Source organism: Tachyglossus aculeatus (genome assembly GCF_015852505.1).
Source record: "Tachyglossus aculeatus isolate mTacAcu1 chromosome 12 unlocalized genomic scaffold, mTacAcu1.pri SUPER_6_unloc_2, whole genome shotgun sequence".
Classification (NCBI taxonomy): Eukaryota; Metazoa; Chordata; class Mammalia; order Monotremata; family Tachyglossidae; genus Tachyglossus; species Tachyglossus aculeatus.
The window spans coordinates 10,662,574-10,677,435 of NW_024044829.1; the positions used below are offsets into that span (position 1 = coordinate 10,662,574).

Here is a 14,862-nt window from a genome sequence, read left to right on the forward strand (position 1 = left end):
ACCTGTCTCCCCAAGCCTTCCCATCTCCCCTGGTGGTCTTGTGGTGGTGGATGTCCATCTGTCCCATTCAACAGAGGACCCCAGACCAGTTGCTTGTGCTGATCAGTGCTTGGGTGAGGGCGGGCTTCTGACTCTCCCAATGTTCCCGGTGGTGATGGTCCAGAGAGAGACAGCTAGATATATCAGCAGGCCGCAGTCAAGCAATCTATCGATGACATTTACTGAGTGCTTGTTGTGTGAAGGGCATTCTACTAAGAGCTTAGGAGAGAGCAAGAGCTTGGGAGAAATGCAGAGCCAGGGCCTCTGAATCAGAAGGATCAGCGTTCTAATCCCAGCTCTGTGTGAAGCACGTCACTTCACTTCTTGGTGCCTCCGTTACCTCATCTGTGAAATGGGGGTTAAGAATGTGATTCCGCACGTGGGACACGGACTGTGTCCATCCTGATTATCTTGTATTTACCCCAGTGATTAATATAGTGGTAGGCACAAAGTAAGCACCTGACAGATACTATAAAAAATGACAGAGTTAGTAATAATAATGTGGTATTTATTAAGTGCTTACTAGGTGCCAAGCTCTGCACTAAGCACTGGAGTAGTAAGAATTATTGTGGTATTTGTGAATTACTATGTGCCAAGCATTGGGGTAGATACAAGATAATCAGGTCTCACAGGGGACTTACAGTTTAAATATGAAGAACAGATTTGAATCCCTCAGGGACTATGTCCAACCTGCTAACCTTGTGTCTAGCCCCGCACTTATAACTGTGCAACTTGTAGACTATAGGCTTACTGTGGGCAGGGAATGTGTCTGTTATATTGTTATATTGTACTCTCCCTCGTACTTAGTACAGTGCTCTGCACATGGTAAGCGCTGAACAAATACGACTGACTAAGTGACTGGCATAGTCACTGCTTAACAAGCAACATTTTTAAAAATACCTCTCCCGGGGCTGGAGGGCCATATCTGATATCATGAGGAGTCAGATATTGTTCCCGATCCCCAAGAGGTGCTTCCTAGGGGAACTGTTTCCCCGCTATGACCATCCTTAGGGCGGCCTCCATGTCCCTGTACCTTTGGCTGTATAAGAGGGGGTTCAGAGTCGGGGGCACCATGGCATAGAACACGGACACAAGCAGGTCTATCATCGAGGGGGAGTCTTACACAGGTTTGATACGCCACTTCACCGATGGAAATTGATAAAGTGTAGACAATGAGGTGGGACAGATGGGTGGAGAAGGCTTTGGAATGGCTCTCTCTGGACAGCACCCTCAGCGCAGCCGAGAAGCTGTGAATGTAGGATACAACGATGGACAATGAACAGACGAAGATCAGGCTTGCTGAAGGTATCATAGCTACAAATTCCCAAACCATCCCATTAGAAATTCGAGACTCTGATGACCTGAGGGATCTCACAGAAGAATTGATGGATCACACTGGTCCCTCCCAGAGGACCCGAGAAGGTGGAAGAAGGATGTAGGATGGCAGAAAGGACATTTCCGAGCCAGGAGGTGCCTACTATCTTCTCACAGATCCCTCAATCCATGATGACATCGTAGCGCAGTGGAAGGCAGATGGCGACATAACAGTCGAGGATGTAGATACAGAACTCAGCACAAGCAAACAGCAGTAGGAAAAACACTGGCAAGATGCACTCCAGGAAGGAAATGGAGCTGCAGTCGGTCCAGGAGTTGAGGATGGACTTGGGGATGGTGGCAAAGATGTTGCAGAGGTCAAGAACACACAGTTGCCTGAGGAGGAAGTGCACGGAGGTGTGGAGGTGCCGGTCGAGGGCGTTGCAGACAACGATAAGGAGATGCCCTGTCAGGACCGCCAGGTAGACCAGGAGGAACAGCGCGGCGTGGACCAGATGCAGCTCCCGGACCTCCGAGAAATCCTTCAGGAGGAATTCCCTCACCGTGGAGATGGTGGTCATTGGTAGGTGATGATGACTCCCTGCACAGGACAAAGAACCTGATGAGGTGAAGAAATCATCAGGAGTTTTGCCGGTGATTCTATGAGAGGAGCAATTTATTTTAGATTGGAAGAGAATTATTAATTACAAAATGACCTAGAAATTGGTAAAAGACTTCCGTGTAACAAGGTGGAAATTCCAAAGGAGGATTAACACCATATTTCTCCAGGTGGGGTTAACAAGATGACAAAGATACAAGAGGGGAAAGCAGTCACAGTAATAGTAGGAGTAATAGCAGCATAAGCCCTAGCAGAAGTTGTAGTATCAATCAGTCAAGCAATTTAGAATTCGTATTTTTGAACATTTACTGTGTGCAGAGCACTGTACTAAATACTTGGGAGAATACAACTTAACAGAGTTGGTAGACATGTTCCCTCCCCACAACAATCTTGCAGTCTAAATGGGGATAAGGATGTTAAAATAAAATAAATTATGGATATGTACAGAGACTACAAGCTCGTTACGGGTAGAGGGCATGTCTTATATTCTTATATTGTACTCTTCCAAACACTTAATACAGTTCTCGACACACAGAGCTCTGCTCTTTGATCAATAAATATTCATTCATTCAATCGCATTTACTGAGAGCGTAGTGTGTGCAGACCACTGTACTAAGCTGATTGACTGGATGATAATAGTAATAACGGTGTTTATCAAGCCCCCAGGGGACAAAAAAGACAAGGATATACCAACTCTACAAGGCACCCTGAAGCACATAAATTCACTCTCACACCCAAAATCACATAATGCCCTCACGTGTATTTCCGCTCACTCACAGACCGGGGTTCTCCAAAAGAAGGACAGTCTCACAGAGCCAATCATATTTATCGAGTGCTTACTGTGTGCAGAGCACTGTGCTGATCACTTGAGGGAGTAAAATACAAACAGGTTGGTAGACACACACAACCATAAACGTATATAGTCACGCATTCGGCACTTCCCTGACCCCCAAAACTATTCCCTAGGGAGAGATGGCGAACATACCCCACTCTTCCCTACCCAAATGGCCCCCTTCCCTAAAGTCTGTGATTTGCTCCCTGAATCTCCTACCCTGCCCTGAGCACACACACACAGGCGCGCGCGCGCGCGCACGTACACAAAGCTGCAAGTCCAGGGAATCCGATTGCAGCAGTCTCTGTATGAGGAAAATGAACTACAGAGTGAAGTCTGGCTAAACAGGGAAGGGTCTGGCTTGGGACCCCAACAAGGTACGTCGCCTCTGACTTGGCACAGAGCTGGGAGAAATGTTTAATCGATGGTATTTACTGAGCGCCTACTGTGTGCAGAGCACTTGACTAAAGCGTTAAGGAGAGGACAGTCCAACAGAGTTGGTAGACAGGTTCCCTGCCCATAACGAGCTGACAATATAGGGGGATGGAAGGATGGTGGAGGGACGATGGAGTGGTGATGGAGGGATGAGAGAAGGCCGATAGAGGGCCGATGAAATGGTGTCAGTGAGACGCTGGAGGGGGTGCCGTAGAACAAGCAGCAGATGAGTGCTGGTCCAGTTACAAAGACCATGCGACTGAGGAACTGAGCAGAGGCAGTGATTCCAGTACTAGTGGCTTGTGCTGTGGTATCTGCCACTGCGTCGTCCATGGTTTCTGCTCCTTCAAACTCGCCTGCAATGCTGCCCTGGTCCGAACTTCCTCTTGGAGACCAAATGCGATATTCTCCACAGACTCACTGTGGGCTGCTGGCCTCTTCCCGTCCCTCAATCTCCACCACAGGGCACACTCACCGGGGCAGCGTGGGGCTGGAAGCAGCCGACCTCTCCCAGGTTGGGCTGGTTTCCTATCTCCTCTCGGATTCCTGGGTTCGGCCAGCCAAGGAGGGACATCTAGGAGCCCTCAGCCCCTCTCCTCTCTCCCGCGGACACTGAGATGTTTCTCCAGATGGGCCCCATTCCCCAAGATAAAGCAGCCGCCGCTCTGAAGGGAATCCCTTGAGGACCGGATCGGGGCCAAAAAAGGTGAAGTGACTTGCCCAATGTCACAAACCAGATGCGTGGTAGAACTGGGATTAGAACCCCGGTCCTCCTGACTCCCGGCCCATGCTTTTTCCACTAAGCGACACTGCTTTTAATTTAGAGAAATTGTGATGACTCTGACCTTGGTCATCCAGTTCATTCATTCATTCTATCTATTTCTTGAGAGCTTACTGTGTGCATAGCACTGTACTAAGCGCTTGGGAAGTACAAGTTGGCAACATATAGAGACGGTCCCTACCCAACAGCGGGCTCACAGTCTAGAAGGGGGAGACAGACAACAAAACAAAGCAAATTAACAAAATAAAATAAATAGAATAAATATATACAAGTAAAATAAATGAATAAATAGAGTAATAAATACGTACAAACATATATACATATATACAAGTGCTGTGGGGAGGGGAAGGAGGTAAGGCGGGGGGATGTGGAGGGGGAGGAAGGTGAGAGGAAGGAGGGGGCTCAGTCTGGGAAGGCCTCCTGGAGGAGGTGAGCTGTCAGTAGGGCTTTGAAGGGAGGAAGAGAGCAAGCTTGGCGATTGTGCAGAGGGAGGGCATTCCAGGCCAGGAGGATGATGTGGGCCGGGGGAAGACGACGGGGCAGGCGAGAACGAGGCACAGTGAGGAGATTAGCGGCAGAAGAGCAGAGGGTGCGGTCTGGGCTGTAGGAGAGAAGGGAGGTGAGGTAGCAGGGGGCGAAGTGATGGAGAGCCTTGAATCAGAAGGTGAGGAGTTTTTGCCTGATGCGTAGGTTGATTAGTAGCCGCTGGAGATTTTTGAGGACGGGAGAAACATGTCCAGAGTGTTTCTGCACAAAGACGATCCGGGCAGCGGCGTGAAGTATGGATTGAAGTGGGGAGAGACAGGAGGATGGGAGATCGGAGAGGAGGCTGATGCAGTAATCCAGTCGGGATAGGATGAGAGATTGAACGAGCAGGGTAGCGGTTTGGATGGAGAGTAAAGGGGAAAGGAGAAAGGGGAAATTTCCCTCACCATTCCCCTGTTTCTTGTGATGAGGTGGCCGAGTGGTTAAGGCGATGGACTACTAATCCACTGTGCTCTGCACGCGTGGGTTCGAATCCCATCCTTGTCGGTTCTAGCTTATTTTCCTTTTAGACTGTGAGCCCACTGTTGGGTAAGGACTGTCTCTATATGTTGCCAACTTGTACTTCCCAAGCGCTTAGTACAGTGCTCTGCACACAGTAAGCGCTCAATAAATACGATTGATGATGATGCTCCTCTCCAGAGTCACTGGGCCCGTCCTGGGCTGGAGAGCACAGAACTCTGCTGAGAGAGAGGTTCACTCTATCCCATCGGTCCTGGACGCTGGTGGTACTGACAGGAAAGTCTGACTGAGAGGTGAGAGCTGTCAGGATGCTCGCTACACCTCTCAGATGTGCTGTCCCCTCAGAACACAGCCCGGTTATTTCCTGGGGGATTCCGCGTGGGAGGACGGGCCCGGGATTACGCTGAGACAGCTGATTGTCCGGGAATCTCGGAAGGCCGGGATCGTGGGCTCCCTGTGGTCCCGGCCTCCACAACCTAAATGACTGTCCAGTCCCACGTGGTTCCCACTCTGGGACTCCTTCTTATGACAACATCAACAGATTAATCATCATTCCCTTTCTGTGATTAATAATAACGTTCTGGGCAAGCCTTGACGTTTGAAACTTCATCCCATGCCAGGGCTTGGGACCATCTGAAAACTTCAGCAATCCAACTTAGACAGTTCCCTCTAGACTGTAAGCTCATCATGGGCAGGGAATGTGCCTACCAGCCCTGTTATATTGTTAAATGGTACTCTCCCAAGCGCTTAGTACCAAGGTCCTCACATCGTAAGCGAAATTCACATAAATTTGATCGATCGATTGATATGCATTATTTCCCCTACTGAATTCCTTTCTTCATTCTCCATTCCTCCCAAGTGCACCATCTCACTATGCTTCGTTACCAGCTCCCCCACTCAGACCCCCTACCTCATCACCTTTCCTCGGCATGGAATTCCCAGTACCTTCATTTGCACCAGACCACAGGGCTTCCCAACTTCAAAACTCCTTGCTGAAACTCTGTTAAATCCACAGGACTCTCTCTGCAGCCCCTGGACCTCCAAAAAATCCAGGAGGAGGAATTCTGTCACTACTGTGTGATTGGCCATTTCTTTCCTGCCATTTCAAGAGAGAAAGTCCCAATCAGGAGTTCTAATGAGAAAGGAGAAATTCAGTCACTAATCTCTCTGTGGGCAGGAAGGTGTCTACTTCTCCAGTGAAGCAGAGCCTGCCACTTCCTTAAAGACCTCCATGGGTGGAATTTCCTGCTCCAATTCCTTATCCCTGGTCTTACTTTACATTCCACCAAATCCTCTTCATGCTCTTTCATGGGCCCCCTCAATTTGGGTTCTCTTTGCTTGAGAAGCAGCATGATCTAGTGGAGAGGGCACAGGCCTGGGAGTCAGAGATCTGGGTTCTCATTCTGGCTCTGTTACATATTTTCTGTGTGACCTTGGGCAAGTCACTTAACTTCTCTGTTGCCTCAGTTCCTTCATCAGCAAAGTGGGCACTCAATACTTGTTCTCCTTCCTACATAGACTGTGAGCCTCTTATGGGACCTGATTATCTTGTATATATCCCAGCGCTTAGTACAGTGCTTGAGATATATGTAAAGTTTTTGAAGTACCATAATTAATAACGATAGGGTAATTAATTGAGACCCCTCTCAGGATCGCACCTGAAGAGATTCCAGTACTCTACCAGTCTCGGATATGGGAGGGAGAGTCAAGCAGAGGCCTACCCATTTCATTCCTATCTTGGGCAGTGGCTATCGAGTGGAAGGCAATCTACTACAAGTACAAACTAACCTTTCTGAGCAGCAACAGCACGGGAGAGAGTCGCGAGACAATTATGAGAGACAAGACAATTAACTGAGTGATTAATTACAATAGATAAGGTCTCTGCCCACAAGTGCCTTATAATCTACAGTATCTCTCTCCCTTTCTCCCTGTCTCTATCAATCAATCAATCGATGGTGTTTATTGAGCATCTACTGTGTGTAGAACACTGAACTAAGTTTTTAGGAAAGTACTACTTAGGACGTGGACTGGGTCCAACCTGATTAATTTATAACTACCCTAGAGCTGAATCCAGTGCTTGGTATATAGTCTACTGCTTGGTATATAGTCCAGTTCTTGGTATATAGTAAGCATTTAACAAACACCATAATTAATCTCAACACAATAGAGTTGGCAGATGCAATCTCTGTCCACAAGAACCGTGATTTCTCTCTCTTTCCATCTTTCTCTCTCCATGTCTCTCTCTCTCTCTCCCCCTCCATCCCTCCTTCTCTGTGCCCAACACCATCCGTTGTGAGGAGAATTGTGAGAGTGTACCTCACAGAAATGCTTGGAACTGACATGGTCACAGCAATCATCCAATGGATGATATTTACCAGACACATACTCTGTACAGATCACTGTACTAAATGCTTGTGAGAGTACAATAGAGTTAGAAGGCATTAATCCTTTCCTTCAAGGAGCTTACAATCTAATGTGATAGATAGACATTAAAATAATTAAAACTAAGAGGAAGCCAGAGAGGATAAAGATGTGTCCATAAGTGCAATGTGATGTGTGAGAGTAACCATGGTCATTGGGGAGGAAATACGGTGGGAATATGAAAGAATAATCTGGGAATATCTTTTGAAAGAGACGTGATTCTAGAACGATCTTGATTCAGAGAGTGATGGGCTTCCGTATATGAAGGTGGAGGGTGTTCCAGGTAGGGGGAAAGCAAGAGATGGTGAGAAAGATAAGAATGAGGCAGGGTGGCATGAGAGGAATGAAGTGTGTGGGCTGGGGTACTGTGGGAGAGGACATAGTTTAAGGGGAGAGGAAAAAGCTAAATGAGTGCCTTAAAGCCAGAGGTCAGGGTTTTCTGCTTGATTATGATTCCTTGCATTCATGCAGTCAATCAATCGATCAATCGATCAATCTCCAACTTAGACTGGGAACCCCGTGTGGGATAGGGACGGTGTCCAAACTGAGAAAACCCCAGTGCTTAGAATAGTGCTCTGCACATTGTAAGCACTCAATAAATACCATTGATTGGATGAGAGTTGAGGACTTCCATCAAGCAACCACCCCCCTGCACCTCCTCCAGCCCTTAGGCTGCTTCTCCTTGCCCGCCGGTTCCCAAATGAACACCCCAGTGGTTCACCTGTATTAGAGTTCAGACCCCATCGCCGTCCATCTCTCCGCCTCCGTTTCTCCATTTATGAAATGGGGGCAGGGAGGGACCCACCCAAGCCACGTTGCTTAACCTCTCTATCCCTCAGTTACCTCATCTGCCAAATTCAATCCCTGTTCTCCCTCCTCCTTAGACTGTGAGTCCCATATGGGACCTGATAATAATAATAATAATAATAATAATAATGATGGAATTTATTAAGCGCTTACTATGTGCAAAGCACTGTTCTAAGCGCTGGGGAGGTTGCAAGGAGATCAGGTTGTCCCACAGGGGGCTCACAGTCTTCATCCTCATTTTACAGATGAGGGAACCGAGGCACAGAGAAGTGAAGTGACATGCCCAAAGTCACACATCTGGCAATTGGCAGAGCTGGGATTCGAACCCATGACCCCTGACTCCAAAGCCCATGCTCTTTCCACTGAGCCACGCTGCTTCTCTAAACCTGATCATTTTGTATCTACCCCAGCGCTTAGTTCAGTGTAATAGAGTAATAGAGTATTACTCTATTTCTTTATTTATTTTACTTGTACATATCTATTCTATTCATTTTATTTTGTTAATATGTTTTGTTTTGTTCTCTGTCTCCCCCTTCTAGACTGTGAGCCCATTGTTGGGTAGGGACCGTCTCTATGTGTTGCCAACTTGTACTTCCCAAGCGCTTAGGCACACAGTAAGCGCTCAATAAATACGATTGATTGAATGATTGATTCAGTGGTTGGTACCTAGGAAGGGCTTAACAAATGCCACTATTATGATTGATCTCTACCCCGTTTTACACTGTGAGCCCGTTGTGGGCAGGGATTGTCTCTATGTGTTGTTGAATTGTACTTTTCAAGCGCTTAGTACAGTGTTCTATACACAGTAAGCTCTCAATAAATATGATTGAATGAATGAATGAATTATTGTTTTTATTACTCTGATTGTCACCTCCATTTCCTTCACATCCAGAGCACTTACACCCCCGTCTACCTCATCATCAATGGTATTTGTTGAGTGCTTACACTGTAGCAAATACCTGGGAGAGTAGAACATAACAGAGTCGGTAGATATGTTCCCGGTCCACAACAAGCTTACAATCTTGCTGGGGAGATAGAAATGAATATGAACAAATAACCTATATAATTTAAAGATATGCACAGGAGTGTTTGTGGGATTGGGAGTGGGGCAGGTAAGAAATACCCAAATATCACAGATACAAGTGTATAGGTGGCGCAGAAGAGAGAACGAGCCAGGGAAAAGAGGATTTATTTAGGGGAGACCTTTTAGAGGAGATGCACTTTTAATAAGGTGGAGAGAGTGCATATGAAGGGGAAGGAGCTCCAAGCTAGCTAAACCTGAAGCCCACTTATGGCAAATGGAACTGGAAATAAAGAAAATGAGGGGTTCTGGGGAAAAAGAGAGCGTTTTCTCCCACCAATGGCAGGAGAACCAACTCTTCCTTCCTGAACAGTAGAGGGGAGAGTTGATGGTCTAGAGAGAGGCAGCATGGTATAGTGGAAAGAAACTTGCCCTGGGAGTCAGAGACGTGAGTTCTAATTCCGTTTCCACCATATGCCTGCTGTGTGACCTTAGGCAAGTCCCTTAACTTCTATGTGCTTCAGTTCACTCATCTGCAAATGGGTGTTCAATATTTGTTCTTCTTCCTACGTAGACTGTGAGTCCCATGTGGGAGTTGCTTTTCTTGTATCTACCCCAGCGCTTAGTTCAGTGCTTGGCACATAGTAAGCGCTTAAGGAATATTCATGGATTCAATAATATTTACTGAGCGCTTACTGTGCTTAGAGCACTGTACTAAGCGCTTGGGAGAGCACAATACAACAACAAAAGGCACATTCCCTATGCACAAAGAGTTTACAATCTAGAGCTGGGGGAGACAGACATTAATACAAGAAAATTAATTACAGATATGTACATAAGTGCTGAGGGCCTTGGAGAGGGGAAGACCAAAATGAGTAATTTCGGGGCAATGAAGAAGGGAGTGGGAAAAAAGGGAATGAGGGCTTAATCAGGGAAGGCCTCCTGGAAGAGATGTGACTTCAATAAGTCTTTGAAAGGGAAGAAAGTAATTCGATTTGAGGAGGGAGAGCATTCCAGGCCAGAGGCAGGACATGGGCAAGGGGTCACAGGTGAGATAGATAAAATAGAGGTACAGTGAGAATGTTGGTATTAGAGGAGCGAAGTGTGTGTGCTGGGTAGTAGTAGAAGAGTAGCAAGGTGAGGTTTGAAGGGGAAAGGTAATCGAGTGCTTTAAAGCCAATGGTGAGGAGTTTTTGTCTGATGCAGAGGTTGATGGGCAACCCTAGAGTTTCCTGACGAGTGGAGAAACATGTACTGAACGTTTTTGTGGAAAAATGATCTGGGCAGCAGAGTTAAATATGAACTGGAGTCGGGAGAGGTAGGAGGCTGGAAGGTCAGTAAGGAGGCTGATGCAGTAATCCAGGCGGGATAGGATGAGTGATTTTATGAAGGTGGAAGCGTTTGGGTGGAGAGGAAAGGGTGGATTTTAGCGATGTTGTGAAGGTGGGATTGACAGGATTTAGTAATGGTCGAGTACGTGGGCTGAATGAAAGACAGGAGTCAAGGAAAACAGAAAGTTCTAACATGTTTGAGTTTAGAGGCCAGAATGGCAGTACTTTTCCTGCCCTGAGCACAATAAAACGTCACCAGAGAGGGATGGAAGGAATGACCCTTTGAGGTTGCTTTAGGCAATGCAATTCTATGATTGGATTCCCTGCCCTGTCTAATTGAGCCTCTCACCTCCTTCATCTCTGGGGACCAAAGAAAATGCTAGCAAGTCAGCAGCACCTCCCTCCTCTCTATCCCTCTGCTCCCCCAAACCACCACCCAAGAGAGACGCTTTCAACGGAAATGTCTACTGGGTCTAATCAGAGTTTTGCTTTTTGTCTTTTTCCCCAAGACCCCAGTTAACTTGCCCTAAATTTTCACCTCCGACCCTAGTCTGGCCTCACTACTGAGATGCAGAAGCCGAGAAAGAGCCCTTGGTCTCAGTCCTGCCTCTCCTCGTGATCAGGAGAGCGAATTCATGACTTATGGCCTTAAATTCCACTATTGTGGTAGGATCTTAGTATCCCGTCTCGGATCTGAAGCTGTTGTGCTCATTCTACAGGTGGAGAAATTGAAGCCCGCTGCAGGGAAGTTGCATTGCTACGGGAAACCACTGACGTAGCCAACTTGGGTTCACCATTTTGATTTCCAGTTTCCATACAAATTCCAGCTCAGCAGAAAAATACCCTGGGGTAAGGACGCTATGTAGCCTATTAGTTTTGGGGAGAGGATGAAGTAGGATCAGGCGCGGGCAGGGAATATCAGTCCTTTTACCCAGAGTCCTTTGAATGTTCAGGCATCACTGGAGCTGCCCAGTAGCTGGACCAGCCACCATGGGTGTTGTAGACCACGTAATGCCAAAAGATCCTTTCCTATCTTACCCTAAGTGAACAATTTTTTTTCATTGTTTTTGTCCCGTGGTATCTGTTTAGTGCTTACTATGTGACAGACATTGTACTAAGCAATGGGGCAGATTCCAGGTAATTAGGTTGGACACTGTCCACGTCCAACATGGGGTTCACAGCCTTAATCCCAAATTTACAGATGAGGTAACTGCGGCACAGTGATGTGAAGTTACTTGCCCAAAGGCACGCAGCAGACAAGTGGTGGAGGAGTTCGCTTAGACTGTGAGCCTCAGGTGGGACAGGGACTATGTCCAGCTTGATTGACATTTTCCTACGCCAGTGCATAGAACAGTGCTTAACACATAGTAAGTGCTTGGCCAAGTAGAAAGAGCACAGACCTGGGAATCAGAACGATCTGGGTTCTAATCCCAGCTCCACCACATGTCTCTCATGTGACCTTGGGCAAGTCACTTAACTCTTCAGGGCCTCAGTTACCTCATTTAAAAAAAAGGGATTAAGACTGTGAGCCTCATGTGGGACATGGACTGGGTCCAACCTGATTAGCTGGTATCCACCCCAGCGGCTAGAACAGTGCTAGACTAATAGTAAGTGCTTAACAAATACCATTATCATCATCATTAATAAATATCATAAAAATATTTATAAGGCTGGGTCACGTACCTACGTGACTATGTGACTAAGGACCATTTTCCTGGTGAGATGAAGGGGTCTCAGGAATCAATGTTCCAAGATCCTTTCATACATATCTTCATTTCATGTATGAAATTCTTGGTCATTTTAGTTTATTCTCCCTGTAAACTGTAAACTCCTTGTTCACAGGGAACATGTCTATCGACACTGTTGCATCACACTTTCCCAAGCGCTTACTATTCATTCAATCTTCTTTATAGAGCGCTTACTGTGTGCAGAGCACTGTACTAAGAGCTTGGGAAGCACGAATCGGCAACGTATAACAGGTACAAACCGGGACAAACGGTCCCTACCCAAGAGCGGGCTCACAGTCTAGAATGGGGAGACAGACAACAAAACAAAACAAGTAGACAGGTCTCAATACCATCAATAATAAATAGAATCATATAGGTATACACATCATTAATAAACTAAATAGAGGAACAAATGCATACAAATGTACACAAGCCTTGTGGGGAGGGGAAGGGAGTAGGGCTGGGGGCTTAGTGAGGGGAGGAGGAGGAGGAGAGGAAAGGAGGGCTCAGTCTGGGAAGGCCTCCTGGAGGAGGTGAGCTCTCAGTAGGGCTTTGAAGGGAGGAAGAGAGCTAGTTTGGCGGATGCGTGGAGGGAGGGCATTGCAGGCCAGAGGCAGGACATGGGCCAGGGGTCGACGGCGGGACAGGCGAGAACGAGGCGCAGTGAGAAGGTTAGCGGCAGAGGAGCGGAGGGTACAGGCAGGGCTGTAGAAGGAGAGAAGGGAGGTGAGGTAAGAGGGGGCGAGGTGATGGAGAGCTTTGAAGCCGAGAGTGAGGATTTTTTGCTTGATTCGAAGGTTGACAGGCAACCCCTGGAGATTTTTGAAGAGCGGAGTGACATGCCCAGAGCGCTTCTGCAGAAAGATTATCCGGGCAGCAGAGTGAAGTATAGACCGAAGTGGGGAGAGACAAATAAGTGGGAGATCAGAAATGCGTCTGATGCAGTAATCCAGTCGGGTTAGGATGAGAGATTGAACCAGCAAGGTAGAAGCTTGGATGAAGAGGAAAGGACGGATCTTGCCGATGTTGTGGAGGTGAGACCGGAAGGTTTTGGTGACGATTCGGATGTGTGGGGTGAATGAGAGAGCGGAGTCGAGGATGACAGAAGGTTGTAGGCTTGTGAAACGGGAAGAATTGTAGTGCTGTCTACAGTGACAGGAAAGTCAGGGAGAAGACAGGGTTTGGGAGGGAGGAAAAGGAGCTCAGTCTTGGAAATACTGAGTTTTAGGTGGCGGGAAGAAATCCAGATGGAGATGTCCTGAAGGCAGGAGGAGACACGTGCCTGAAGGGAGAGAGAGAGAACAGGGGTGGGGATGGAGATTTGGGTGTCATCAGCGTAGAGATGATAGTTGAAGCCATGGGAGCGAATGTGTTCACCAAGAGAGTGAGTAAAGATGGAGAACAGAAGGGGACCAAGAACTGTCCCTTGAGGAACTCCCTACAGTGAGGGCATGGGAGGGGGAGGAGGAACCCGCGAAGGAGACTGTGAATGACTGGCCAGAGAGATAAGAGGAGAACTAGGAGAAGATGGAGTCTGCGAAGCCAAGATTGGATAGCATGTTGAGGAGAAGGGGATAGTCCACAGTGTCGAAGGAGGCTAAGAGGTCGTGAAGTATTAGGATAGAGTAGGAGCCATTGGATCTGGCAAGGAGGAGGTCATTGGTGACCTTTGACAGTGCAGTTTCGGTAGAGTGTAGAGGACGGAAGCCAGATTGGAGGGGGTGTAGGAGAAGGTTGGAGTTGAGGAATTGGAGGAAGCGACTGTAGACGACTCGTTCTAGAAGTTTGGAACGGAAAGGTAGGAGGGAGATAGGGCGATATCTAGAAGGGGCAGTGGGGTCAAGAGAGGGTTTTTTTAGGCTGGGGAGACGTCAACATGTCTGAAGGCAGAGGGGAAGGAACCAGTAGAGAGTGAGCGGTTGAAGATGGAAGTTAAGGAGGGAAGAAGGGAGGTGGTTAGGATTTTCATAAGATGAGAGGGAACGGGCTCTGAAACATAGCTGAGTGGGGTGGCTCTTGAGAGGAGGGAGGGAATCTCCTCTGAAGATACTGCTGGGACGAATGGGAAACTAGATGGGAGGGCTGAGAGCGTGGGGGGAATGGAGAAGGGGGTGGGGTGACTTTGGGGTGCTCAGACCTGATGGTGTTAATTTTACTAATGAAGTAGGTGGCCAGATCGTTGGGGGTGAGGAATGGAGGGGGTAGTTAAATGTCCGGAACAACTGACGGTGGCGAATGGCATGGCAGAGGAGAGGGCAGTGTTAAGGCAGGACAGGATACATTTCAAGTGAACACGTCTGGCGTGGTGTTTAGACTTTCGTCATCAGGGTCCAGCGGCTTGAGCAAAAGAGCGAAGGAGGTAGAGAGTGGAAGTGATCTAACGTTGTGATTTAGTGGTGCGAGAGCGACCAAGTGAAAGGGGAGCCAACGAGTTGAATGAGTCGTCTACACGCGCTGCCTCGAATTCCTCAACACCAACTCTCTCCTCGACGCCCTCCAATCTGGCTTCCGTCCCCTACATTCCACGGAA

The 14,862-nt window shown here is 47.6% G+C and overlaps 1 non-coding gene across 1 annotated transcript; it reads left to right on the forward strand.

The window, feature by feature from the left end:
- The first annotated feature begins 4,970 nt into the window (after positions 1 to 4,970).
- On the forward strand, positions 4,971 to 5,052 carry TRNAS-ACU. Its single transcript has one exon. It is a non-coding gene; the product is annotated as a tRNA-Ser (tRNA).
- Positions 5,053 to 14,862: the final 9,810 nt, after the last annotated feature.